Source organism: Toxorhynchites rutilus, chromosome 2 (genome assembly GCF_029784135.1).
Source record: "Toxorhynchites rutilus septentrionalis strain SRP chromosome 2, ASM2978413v1, whole genome shotgun sequence".
Lineage (NCBI taxonomy): Eukaryota > Metazoa > Arthropoda > Insecta > Diptera > Culicidae > Toxorhynchites > Toxorhynchites rutilus.
The window spans coordinates 133,787,855-133,801,528 of NC_073745.1; the positions used below are offsets into that span (position 1 = coordinate 133,787,855).

At 40.6% G+C, this 13,674-nt stretch overlaps 1 protein-coding gene across 3 annotated transcripts in view; it reads left to right on the forward strand.

Annotated features, from left to right (window-relative positions):
- Positions 1 to 13,674, forward strand: part of LOC129771315 (endothelial zinc finger protein induced by tumor necrosis factor alpha-like) — a 99,129-nt gene continuing 85,455 nt past the window's right edge. For all 3 annotated transcript variants that reach the window (XM_055774833.1, XM_055774834.1, XM_055774835.1), the window contains exon 1: positions 1 to 1,201. The gene's annotated coding sequence lies outside the window, so the exon portion shown is untranslated. The remainder of the gene's footprint in view (positions 1,202 to 13,674) is intronic.

A 13,674-nucleotide genomic window follows, 5' to 3' on the forward strand; every position in this document is an offset into this window, starting at 1 on the left:
CTTTATGCGTTCAGTCGTCGGTCTCCACAGAAACGTTATTATTTTGTTCTCAATGTGCGCCAATTCACATTGCAAAAAGAGCCAGGAGCTGGCACTTTGAGTTTTTCATGCATTTTCTTTTGTGTGTTTGAGAATTTCCCTCCCGTCAACGTCATTCGCTGAGTTTTTCGCTTCTGTTTTTCCAACGTGACTAATGCACAAAGAGTTGCCACGGAAAATAAGAAAACCGTCCCTTGCAAAAGAAAAGTCTGTGGAAAAATAAGTTTTCTTTTGTTCGCGAGTGAATAATTTCCTTTATTATTTTTGGGACCATCGTGGAAAACAACAGGAACAAAAATTAATTGTGTAAATAATCCAAACGCTGAAGAACAGATTGGGAAAAGTTTCTTGGAACTTGAAATATTAAAAAAGGACAAAAAAGAATATATTTCGGATTTTTTTTTTTTGAAATGAGGAAATGAGGAAATATAATCATGCTTTGTAATGTAAGTAACATTACCGGTGGAAGGATCGATCGCTGAAAATTGTCTGGATGTATTTGACGACAAGAAAACAGGATTTGTGCACTCCACTGCAATTCTCAACAATGTCATCGACTAACACTCTCGAAGTCCTCGAGAAATGTGAGAACATCAACAAAGTAACAAATATTCTGTCGCGGAATTTTGTATAGCTTACATATACAGCAAGGATGGAGTGAGCTCCTTCTCCTAGTCTCCAGTGCAATCGGATTTTTAATTCCCTCTCTGTAGAAGCAATGCCATAAAAAATGTGAACGAATCCAAATAACACAATTGTGCAGCTATATTTCTATATTGTTGATTTACTTTCGGTAACTTTCGGCCCATGAAAAAGTTAATCTTTCGGCAACAATTTTATTGAGTTATGAAAAACTGCACTTCCATATAAAATGGACTGCAAAATGTGTAAACGCATGTTTGGAAACATGTAAATAAAGTGAAATAAGGTTTATGGATGTTCAAAAATAATAATAAAACTAAAATTATAAGTGTGTAACAAAGTTCATCTGTAAACAAGCTAAATTTAGCCATTTTAAGCATCTTCAACAGTGTGAACCAAACCAGTAGGACAAAACTCTTATGTGCGAAGCCGTGAATCCGAAGAACGAGTTCAGCAAATATCGATCTGGTGTATCAAGTGGACAAATCAGCTGATGAAAGGAGACGAAGCAGTGGAAGAGGTGAGCACAAATTTGCATTTTTATCCAGAACCTGAATTAGAATCAAAGTAGTGGTACTAATCTCGAGAAAAGCACCAGCATGATGGCTTAGAATTTCATTATTTTTTAATTTCCGTTCATCATCTGAATATTTTAGACATGGCACCTAATTTTTCAAAATTTAAAATGCTACGTTCGCCTACCGTTATTGGTTCTAATTAGCATTAGGTTATTAATAACCAAACGAATGTGGCTCTAGATTCGTTCTACAAAAGAAAAAGGCAGCTCTATGTTCGAATTCGGGATTCAATGAGCACGCAATAAAATCGACCAACATTGAACCAATCAAAAACTAAATATTTGTGGCAATTTTCCCATCATCGACAAAACGTTTTCGCCTAAGGTGTTGAGTTATCCGGTTCGTTATCACCGATAGCGGTTGTGCTTTCTATCCTGAGGCGAATGAATGTAGATTATTGAAAATCTACAGAATGATATTGGGTTAATCAATGAAGGGAAGAACAGTATCGCATATTGTCTTTCAGATTAAACGCTCACGCAACAAATTTTAATAACTTCTACAAAAGTGAACCGATTTTTATTGTAAAAAAACGAAAATAAAGCTTATTTTAGGACATTTTCGATGTGACCACCCCTTTTTTCGATAACGCGTTTTAAACGGCGAACCAAATTCTTCATGCACAACTCTAACATTACGACTTCGATGCTGTTGAAAATCTGAGTTATTTCTTCTTTAAGTTCCTTCAAATTTTGTGACTTATTAACATAGCAACGGTCCTTACCGTACCCCCAGAGGAAGTATTCGACGACGAGAAATTTTGAAATTCTTACCATAGGACAAAGTTTCATTAAGGCTTCGGTTGCTCGAGTAATACAATTTCACTATAAAAACACACGCTCTCGTAAATTGTACATCTTGACAGTAAAAACCATCCGATCAGACTGAACGAGTAGCCGAATATTATCGAATATTATTATATGGGGAATGCAATGTTATCATCGACGGAGCGAAAAAAAAATTATAAGGAGCTGTTCGATTTTTTGCGTTAGCGTTTAATCTGGAAGACCCTGTATTTCAAATACGCGAAAGTGTATTTCATTCAAGGGGCAGTTCTAACATATGATTAAAGAAGTTCTTAAATTGAGCATAATCATGTATTTTGAGCCCTATAAAATGTAAGATTTACAGTTTCTACCGCATAATTAACCTATATCTGTAAAATATACAACGAACAATTTATGGTCAGAATTATTTTTACTTTAAAAATCAGTGATGTATAATTTTGTGAGACTTTGAAAGTGGGACAACATCTATTCATTGTTTTGTAAACTTCAGACAACTATTTACTAAACAATGTGGTTCAATATGTTGTTTTCAAATAAAACACAGCTCCCCGTATAATTCTACTTCGTGCTCAAAATGTAGTTCTTATTTTTGCATGTATCACAAAATTAATTAGTTCGGCGTTCTCCGTCTTCTATCTCTCTGTTTGATCATACAGAACAATCCTTGTTCTTTACATCTACACACTCTGCCACGGGAGCAATCAGTTTAGGACCACCTTCCCTTATATGTTTCAACTCCAGATTCAGAGTAACAACCTCCAAAGAATCACTGAAAATTCCCTGCTCCATTCTCTTGTGCACATCAACTGGAAACAGTCAATTGCAAATTCGATCTCTGTTTTGGTTACATTCGGGGCGTATGACTGTAGTTTATTTTAAGTTCGTTTAATTCGAAATTAATGCTTTGCAATGCCTACTACACATGTTAAAACAATGTTGTACTTGGACACGATCTTGGTTTTCCTGAGAAAGAAACACAAATTGGCATCATGTATATAGTTTATATTAGCCAGGAGCATAATTGATAGTTCGGGTATCCTTTACCCTAATTATTATCTCATTACGTGTGTTTCTTTGCCATTCAATCACTGCGAACGCTCCAATTGATATACAATTTATACTGTGGGCATATATGAATATGTATGTTTTATTGAGATAATAAAGAATCTGATTGAAGATAATGAAGATAATATGGATATAATAATCTTCTTTCGGGAAATAACTCAAATTATACTGTTGAGATACCACCCGGACCAACATCAAAACATACATCCCTGTAGTCAGCACTGCGTATAAACAAGCAGTACTGTCAAATGTTCATGCCATAGGAAACAATTGGATTGAACTATAAGAAAACAAAGTGTTTAGTAGAGACGTGAATTTCCTAAATATTTTTGACGTAGGATTACGTCTTTCGGGAACATATTGGGGTACAAATTGAAAATCGAAAATCGAGCACATCGTGAAAATTGTCCAATTTCAAACGCTGATTGCTCAGTCATTTCATGATGGATTGATGAAATTTTTGCGTCAATCGATTCCGGCACTCCATAGCAATTTTTTACATTGTATGAAATAATATATGTCATGAAACTAACATCAAACAATTGAAAAATCTCAACTCCTGTCCTAACGGAAATACCCACTTATGATTGGTCAAAATTGACGACACATGCGGCGGTTCCCTAACAGAGACATCAAAACCAAGCTGCCTGGGGGAAATTGGCATTGCAAGTACATGAAAGTAGGGATAGCTTTTGTTCCCACCGAAATATGTTCCCTAACAGAGACATCAAAACCAAGCTGCCTGAAGGAAATCGGCATTGCAATTACATGAAAGCAGGGGGAGCTTTTGTTCCTACCGAAATGTGTTCCCTAACAGAAACACCAAAACCAAGGTAACCGGGGGAAATCGACAATGCAAATACATTAAAGTATGAGAAGCTTTTGTTCCTACCGAAATGTGCTCCCTAACAGAGACATCAGAACCAAGGTGCAATGCCTATGCAAATATATGCAAGTCGCAAGCATTTTTATATTGCAAGTAAGGTGAGTGATACTATCAATTCTAGCAAATAAAATATAAATTTGGAACTTTAATATTGGTTGCCTCGTCAAATTTCATATCAATGAGCGATAGTGTGTTGTGAAAAATTTAGCACAAGTGTAAGTGTAAAATTGTACATGGTAGTAGTTGTGTTAAAAATGTTAAAAATTAGAAACGATTCATTTCAATTTTCGTAAATAATATCCAAAGTGTGTTCCCACTCGAGAACGGGTCGTTCGGTTAAAGCTGTCTGTTTTGTTGTGTTCATTTTCTCCCAAGAAATGTTCGTACGGCGAGAAAAATTGGAAAAGTGAAGAAATATTCGAAAAAGAGATTTCCCATATGCTCTTCATATTGTATTAGGAGTTGTTAGTCAAATAAAAATTCGCATTGGGTTGAATAAAAGGTTGAATAAACACTCAGAAAGTAAAAATTATAAAAGAAAATTATCTTTTCCATTTCAAATATGTTTTCTATATACAGTAGAACCCTGATAATCCGCGGAATAGTCGGGCTAGCTCACCGCGAATTGCGAAAATCGCAGATAACGCAATGAAGGGCTAAAAATTAGGTGCAGACACAAAAAAAGATATTTAAGCATCGATACAGAAATCATTAAACTATCCATCTGTAAGGTCGTTCACACTAGTGATAAGATAATGTAAAAGACATGACCAAAACAAAAGAACAAGACCCTACCGCTCACTGGCAAATTCCGGGAAGTTCTATAGAATTACAAGTGAACTCGCTTTCGCGGATCCGCTCGCTGATAATCGAGGTTCTACTGTATTAAAGAAACATGTTTTACTGATGAAAAAAATGGATAATTGTGTTCGGTATTGATTATTATCTTATATTGCATGAGTGAGTTTTTTTTCTTTATTTCATTCTTACATAACACAGGAGGCATCTCGTCTAGGGTTACAGAGGGCGGTTTTCATCATGTCTCATTTGGCATCTTCTTCAGGGTCCCCAAATCATTATCAAAGAGTTCAAATATGAAATTCTTCAAGCATATCCAAAATTAACAGATATCCTAACGGAATCCTACGTCAACTATGCGGTCGTGTCTCGAACACAACCTTCCTGTGACTTTTTCTCGAAATTATTAAATTGCATTAAATGAACTCGATTGCAAGACAGTTACCGCACTATACGTTCGTAGAGGTTTGGTTGATAGATACGTAGCAGGAAAAAACGTGGACTACTCATGTGAGTTCTTTATGAATACTTTTGTAAAACAATACTCACGTTAAATAAATTTCAGTTTTTGAGCTGTTTGTACCACAAGCTTCAAAAAATACAGTTCACCTAAATTCTATCCGAACATACTCAAAAAAGGAGTACAACAAGAAACAGACGTAACCTCGAAGTAGACCCGGACGAAACTGCAAGTAATTGTGCAATATGTTCACACCCAGATCACGACGAAAGTCAAATGGTATTTTGTGACTCATGCCAACGATGGTTTCACTTTTCCTGGGAGGAGTGACTTCCGCGGTAGAGTACGACGATGACTGGAGCTGCCCTAATTGCCTTGAAAAGGTGGTGGATCCTGGGAAAGAAGACATGGATTAAGCGTTGAAAGTCGCTGCTGAAAAACGAAAGCGTATGAGAGAAGATATGGAAAAGAAATTAAAGCTTGCGCAGATGGATATCGAGCTCGAGAATGAAAAACGCGTTATGCAATGGGCGATAGAGAAGAAAATTTTAGAGATGAAGATAGCCACCGAAAGAGCCTTTAACGAGAGAAGGGAGGTAGAACGTAAAAAACTGCAACAAGACTGGGACCAGCTCGTATAACAACGAACGCAAGAGTTGGAGAAGCGAGCGAAGAAGTCCAAACGCAATAAGGCACGAAAAGAGGATATGGAAAATCCTGAAGCATTTGACGTCGGACAGCCAAGTAATTCGACTCCAAAGGCGCAACCTGGAAGCTCACGGGCCCCCTTTGAATCTACGCAGTTGCAGGAAAAACCGAAAAATGATCAAAATGCACGTCTGTTGTGCAAAAAGAAAGGCGATAACCAGCATCATGATGTCGATGATGACGAATCGTGCACATCCGAATCCAATTCTTCTGCACACAGTGACAAAGAAGGAACAGAGAAAGCTGAAACGACAATACCGACGAAATCACAACTATCTGCACGCCAGTTTCTGTCCCGGAAACTTCCAACGTTCACCGGGCGGCCGGATGATTGGCGAATGTTCTTCAGCAGCTTTGAGACATCGACGAAAGCTTGTGGATCCTCTTATTTGGAAAATTTAGCCCGTCTACAGGAGAGCTTAAAAGGGGCCGACTTTTGCTACCCGACTCCGTACCGAAAGTTATGGAGACTCTGCGAATGCTCTACGGACGACCAGAGCAGCTTCTAAATACACTTTTGGCGAAAGTTCGTAAATCAAATCCACCGAAGTCGGACAAACTGGGATCGTTCATTAATTTTGGTGTGCTTGTGCAACAACTCTGCGACCACCTCGAAGCTACGAATCTTGTGGATCATATGGTCAACCCTATGTTGATCCAGGAACTCGTGGAAAAACTTCCTGCAAGTACCAAAATTGATTGGGTTCGATATAAACGACAAAGTGGAAGAGTGACCTTGCGAACACTAGCAGATTTTTTGTCAGATATCGTCTCCGCAGCGAGTGAGATAGCTAGTTTGGTGGATAACACTTCACAATCTTCGGAAAACCGGAAAAACCGAACGTATTCCGTGCCCGATGTGCGGTCATACTAATCACCGACTACGAAACTGTGAGAATTTCCGTAAGCTGAGTGTTCATCAGAGATGGGATGCGGTCGAAAAGTGGCAACTGTGTTCAATTTGTCTGAACGCACATGGAAAACCAAAATGTAAGCTAACCATACGTTGTGCAGTAGAACAATGCGGAGAGCGTCACAACACCCTACTTCATCGAGTAGAGGAGCAGTTTAGCAGCAACACACATGGATATGCAGCCAGAAACTCGATCCTATTTCGCATGGCACCAATCATTTTGTCTAACGGAGACAGATCAATAGAAGCAACTGCATTTCTGGACGAGGGGTCATCTTATACATTAGTGGACAGTTCGATAACCAAGCAACTGAAGTGCAAGGGTACAACACAACCTCTTCGTGTCACGTGGACAGCAGGAGTATTCAGAATGGAGAAAGACTCACAGAGACAGAGTTCACCTGACAATCGCAGCTCGAGAAACGCAGTAAAAGTTTGTTATCCAAAACGTACACACGGTGGAAAATTTGAAACTTCCAGTGCAGACATTACGATTCGAGGAAATAGCAGATAAGTACCGACATTTGCAAGGTATACCCATGATGGATTATGATCAGGCTACACCGATGATTCTTATCGGTCTCAAGCATATTCACTTGTTCGCCCCGTTGGAATCACGTATTGGACGACCAGGTGAACCCATAGCAGTTCGCTCGAAATTAGGTTGGACCGTCTATGGCCCAAAAGACGCAGAGGAAATTGGAAGCTTCGTTGGACAACACTCGTGTGTGGGTCTAACTAATGAAGAACTACACGACCTTCTTAAGGCGCAGTATTCACTGGATGAAAATGGCATCTCCGCTCAAATATTACCAGAATCTAAAGATGAAGTAAGAGCGCGGGAAATCTTGGAAAAAACAACAGTTCGAGTTGGAGAGCGGTTCATGGTACTACATGCTCCCCTTGTTCGGCCATGTATGTGAAGGACAGAAATGCTGAGTACTTCAAGGATCAGTTTCCAGATGCTTGTGATGCGATAATCAACAAGCATTACGTTGATGATTATTTTGATAGTACAGACACCGTAGGCGAAGCGGTTCAACGAGCTTCCGCTGTACGATTTGTCCATTTGAAAGCTGGTTTTGAAATCAGAAATTGGGTTTCGAATGCTCCCGAATTTCTTCGCCAAATTGGCCAACCTGAAGGAACAGAAAAAGTTTGTCTTAATTCTTCGAACCTAGATCGTGTGCTGGGGATTGTGTGGGAAACCAAACGAGACAACTTCACTTTTATCCTCAAAGTGCGGAATGATTTATCTCCATATGTGTACAAAGAACGTGTACCTACTATTTAAACACATCGTGCTAAGCTGCGTAATGAGCTTGTTTGACCCATTGGGTTTCATAACACCGTTTACGTTTTTTGGAAAAGTTTTGATACAAACCCTTTGGAGATCAGGATGCGATTGGGATCAAACTATCAATGAACAATCAGCTGTAGACTGGAAACGCTGGACGAAACATTTGGTGGACGTGGCGAAGGTTGAAATCCCAAGATACTATTTCGGTGATGGTCTGATGCTGGATTACAGTACATTACAGCTACATATTTTTGTAGACGCGAGCGAAAGTGCGTATGGAAGCGCCGGTTACTTCAGAATAATGGCGGGAGAAGTCCCTCGTTGTGCATTCATTCAAGCCAAATCGAAGGTAACGCCATTGAAGCTTGTATCAATACCTCGACTCGAACTAATGGCCGCAGTCCTCGGTGTTCGGCTAGCAGAATCGATCAAAGCAAACCACAACTTCCTTGTAATAGATGTATTCTATTGGACCGATTTTAGCACCGTCCATTCTTGGATCATTTCCGAACAACGAAAATATAAAAGCTTTGTTGCATTCCGAATTGGAGAGATCATCAGTCGATCAAAGCCTTCGCAATGGAATTGGATAAGGGGCAAAAGTGGCAACTCAATTATATCGAGTTTGATTTACGAAAGCGCACTTCAAGCTCAAAAGAAACGTGTTCCTGCTACCACTTTCCGACGTCGTCCTCCATCACTTTGGTGGGACAAGGAGTGTTCAAAGGTCTACCTTGAAAAATCATCCGCTTTCAAAAAATTCAGGAAAACTGGATTAGTGGAATGGTTTCGAAAGTACCAAGCTCTAGAAGCCAAACTAAAAGGTCTGATTAAAGCAAAAAAGCGTGGATATTGGCGGAAATTCGTCAATGGTTTGTCAAGGGAGACAGCTATGAGCACTCTTTGGAATACGGCTAGGAGAATGCGTGGCTGAAACCATACAAATGAAAGTGAGGAATACTCTGACCGTTGGATTTTAAAATTTGCAAGAAAGGTTTGTCCCGATTCCGTTCCTGCACAAAACGTCGTACGCGACATTCCGCTCCAATGCGATTATGAGAAATTTTCGATGGTAGAATTCTCAATTGCCCTCCTCTCATGTAACAATTCAGCTCCGGGGTCGGACAAGATTAAATTCAACTTGTTGAAGAATCTTCCCGACTTGGCGAAACAGCGTTTGCTGAACTTGTTCAACAAGTTTCTGGAGCTGAATATTGTCCCGCATGACTGGAGACAAGTGAGAGTGATAGCCATACGAAAACCCAACAAGCCGGCTTGCGATCACAACTCGTATAGGTCGATTGCAATGTTATCCTGTATTCGTAAATTGTTAGAGAAAATGATTCTACTTCGTTTGGACAAGTGGGTTGAAGCGAACAATTTGCTGTCAAATACGCAGTTTGGCTTCCGCCGAGGTAAAGGGACGAACGATTGTCTCGCGCTGCTATCTTCTGAAATCCAAATCGCATTTGCTCGTAAAGAACAAATGGCTTCCGTTTTTCTCGATATCAATTCAGTTTCCATGGAAATTCTCTCAGAGAAACTTCATAATCGTGGACTTTCGCCAATTCTGAATAATTTCCTGTACAATTTACTCTCAGAAAAGCACATGTTTTTCAATCATGGCAGCTTGAAATCTTCTCGATACAGTTTTATGGGCCTACCACAAGGCTCCTGCCTAAGCCCCCTCTTGTATAGTTTTTACGTCAATGATATGGATGATTGTCTAACTAGAAACTGCACGCTGAGACAACTTGCAGACGATGGAGTTATTTCCATCACGGGTACTAATCCCGCCGTTCTGCAAAAATCCTTGCAAGATACCCTGAACAACCTGTTCACGTGGGCTCTCAAGCTGGGTATCGAATTTTCTACGGAGAAAACTGAAATGGTCGTTTTTTCTAGGAAGCACGAACCCGCCAAATTCCAGCTTCACCTATCCGGTAAAGCGATCAGGCACTCGATGTTTTTCAAATACCTTGGAGTATATTTTGACTCTAAATGTACCTGGGGAATATACATTGCGTATTTGAAACAGAAATGCCAGCAAAGAATCAATTTTCTCCAAACAATAACCGGAACATGGTGGGGCGCCCATCCAGGAGACCTCATTCAGTTGTACAAAACAACGATATTATCAGTGTTAGAATATGGCAGTTTTTGCTTCCGATCAGCTGCCAGGATTCATATTCTCAAGCTGGAGAGAATACAATATCGTTGCTTGCGTATAGCAATGGGGTGTTTGCATTCGATACATACGATGAGTCTCGAAGTCTTGGCAGGAGTACCCCCGCTTACTCTTCGATTCACAGAATTATCCTACAGATTTCTCATCCGTTGCAAGATCATGAATCTATTGGTGATTGATAACTTCGAAAATCTACTCCAACTGACTCCTCAGTCAAGTTTTATGTCTTTGTACCATGATTTCCTTACCCATGAAGTGCACCCTTCACCGGGCATCTCCAACCAAGTTTGCTTCCCATACTTTTGCAATTCCTCTGTCAATTTTGATCTGTCCATGCGACAAAAAATCCATGGAATCCCAGATCATCTACGCTCCGATTCTATTCCGCCGATATTTTCGGCAGAATATGGGAAAGTTAGATCTGATAAAATGTTCTTTACTGACGGTTCATTCATAAACGGGTCCACTGGCTTCGGCATCTTCAATGAATATTCCAGTGCCTCTTTCAAACTCAAAGATCCTTGTTCCGTGTATGTCGCTGAACTGGGTGCGATATACTACGCACTAGGGATCATTGAAACATTGCCCATCGACCATTATTTTATTTTTTCAGACAGTCTCAGCTCAATAGAGGCAATTCGTTCAATGAAAGTTGATAAACGCTCATCTTATTTCCTACAAGAATAAGACATCTATTGAGTGTTTTGGTCGAAAAATTATTCAAGATTACCTTAGCATGGGTTCCCTCTCATTGTTCGATTCCGGGGAATGAGAAAGCGGACTCGCTAGCTAAGGTGGGTGCTTCAGAAGGCACACTTTTTGAAAGGCAAATTGCTTATAACGATTTTTTTCACATTCCTCGTCAGGACACACTCGTTAGTTGGCAGCGCATGTGGAGTGAAGATGAGTTCGGTCGCTGGTTACACACGATTATCCCTAAGGTTTCGACGAAAGCTTGGTTTAAGGGATTGAATGTAGGTCGTGATTTCATTCGCGTGATATCTCGGTTTATGTCTAATCACTACAACCTAAACGCGCATCTCTATCGCATTGGGCTCGCAGCAAACAATCTTTGTGATTGTGGCGATGGCTACCACGACATAGAGCATATTGTCTGGTCGTGTATCCGGTTCCATGCTGCTCGCTCTCAGCTCTCTAGAGCACTGAGAGCAAAAGGCAGACAATCGGATATCCCCGTCCGGGATATCTTAGGTAGCCGGGATCCTGATCTTCTGCTTCATCTATACCTGTTCCTCAGAAACGCCGATGTCAACGTTTAATGATGTTTCCTTCGTTGTGTCCCCGTTTCATATCCCTCCTATCCGATCGATAAACTTTTACTTAGTCGCGGCAATACATACACACACTCTTTACAGATACACGGGCCAAAGGTTGTGCAGTCCACTGATCATTCAACAAGAGCCAAAGGTTGTACCGCTCATGACAACTCTACATGAACTGATGTTTGCGCCGGCTAGTGACCTGGATTCTATCCTGGATTCCTCGAGTCGAGAAGACGCACCACGCTAGATATGGGGTACAGACTAGGGGGCGTTGCTGATTAATGGTCAGCTGCATCCCAATAGGAAGTATCCCGTGTCGGGCACAGGTACAGAGCATTGGAGACAGCAACATCACAATTACGAAAACACTTGTAATACTAACCTCGATCCAACCGCGAGTAATCGGTTACATATTACTAACATAGTTATAAGGCGAACATTGTCGAAATATTGAACTCCCGGCCTCGTCAGGTTGACGCCATATGAGCCTTAATAAAAATATATATTTTGGATAAAAAAAAGGGGCAAAGGCAACGTGGCGGACCATCTAACAAAGTGGAAGGTTGGTCCACACATTGGAGAGGGAAGTCCTAGGTTCCGAGGACCAAAATTTTTATATGAATCAAGTATGGACTGGCCGCAGTAGTTACCAAAAACATCGAATGTACAGGAGGAAATGCGAGCAACGTTTCTACTACATACGATTGAAATTCAAGGATCACTTATGGACGTTTCAAGAATTTCGAAATGGAACGTGCTGATCAGAACACTCGCATGTGTCAATCGATTTATTTACAACATTCGTGCGAAATGCAAGGGCAAACCAATCGTAGTAGTTCCAGCTACATCGAAAATTATAGCGATGGCGCTGATACCGTTACCATCAATTCAAAAATCGTTATCAAGGGAAGAATATCAGATTGCGAAAAGGATCCTCTGGAAAATGGCGCAAGCAGACGGATTTCCAGATGAGGTGCGAGTTTTTACCAAAATCCGGCAGGACGATTGCAGTAGTTCTATGAAAATTGAAAGGAGCAGCAGTTTATTTAAGCTCTCTCCGATTATGAACGAATTTGGAATCATTCGAATGGAAGGTCGAACAAAACCCGTTGAGTTCATTCCATTCGAGCTTCGTTTCCGATTGTACGTCCGAAAGGTCACCTGTGAAGTCACACGTAATTTGAATGAACATTACCATCATAAATTGGGACACGCTGGGCGAGAAGGAGTAGTAAATGAATTGAGGCAAAGATTTTACATCCAGAACATCCGCATGGAATTGAGTAAGGAGATGAAGGCTTGTGTTTGGTGTAAGATAAAACGCTGCAGACCGGTAATTCCAAGAATCCTCCATTGCCAGCACAAAGAGTTACATCAAATCTACGTCCCTTCAGCTTCACAGGTGTAGATTTCTTTGGACCAATTATTGTTTCAGTAGGACGTCGATCGGAGAAACGATGGGTTGCGTTGTTCACGTGCCTGACCACAAGAGCAGTCCATCTCGAGGTCGCACACAGTCTTTCTAGCCAATCATGTTTGATGGCGATTCGAAAATTTGCTTGCCGTAGAGGTTTTCCGCTGGAATTTTTCTCCGATCGAGGAACACATTTTGTCGCTGCGAGTAAGGAAGTGATGAAGACCATTGTAAAGGATTGCTGCGAAGTGTATACTGACGCGAGAACGAATTGGAGTTTCAACCCGCCACATGGGTGGGGCGTGGGAACATTTAGTTTGGTCTACGAAAAAGGCATTGTCAGTTTTAGATGATGGTCGACGACTGACTGACGAACTACTGTTAACTGTCTTGGCCGAAGCAGAAGATGTTATAAATTCGAGACCGTTATCTTACGTCCCGCAGGAATCCGCTGATGGAGAAGCATTATCGCCCAACCACTTTCTGCGAGGTTATCCATCGAGCGGTGCAGAAGGCTATCCAGAAGCAGCAGACGGGCAGTAGCGTTACGTGATCAATACAAACGATCTCAATGGTTGGCCAAAGCATTTTGGAAAAGATGGCTATTCTAAC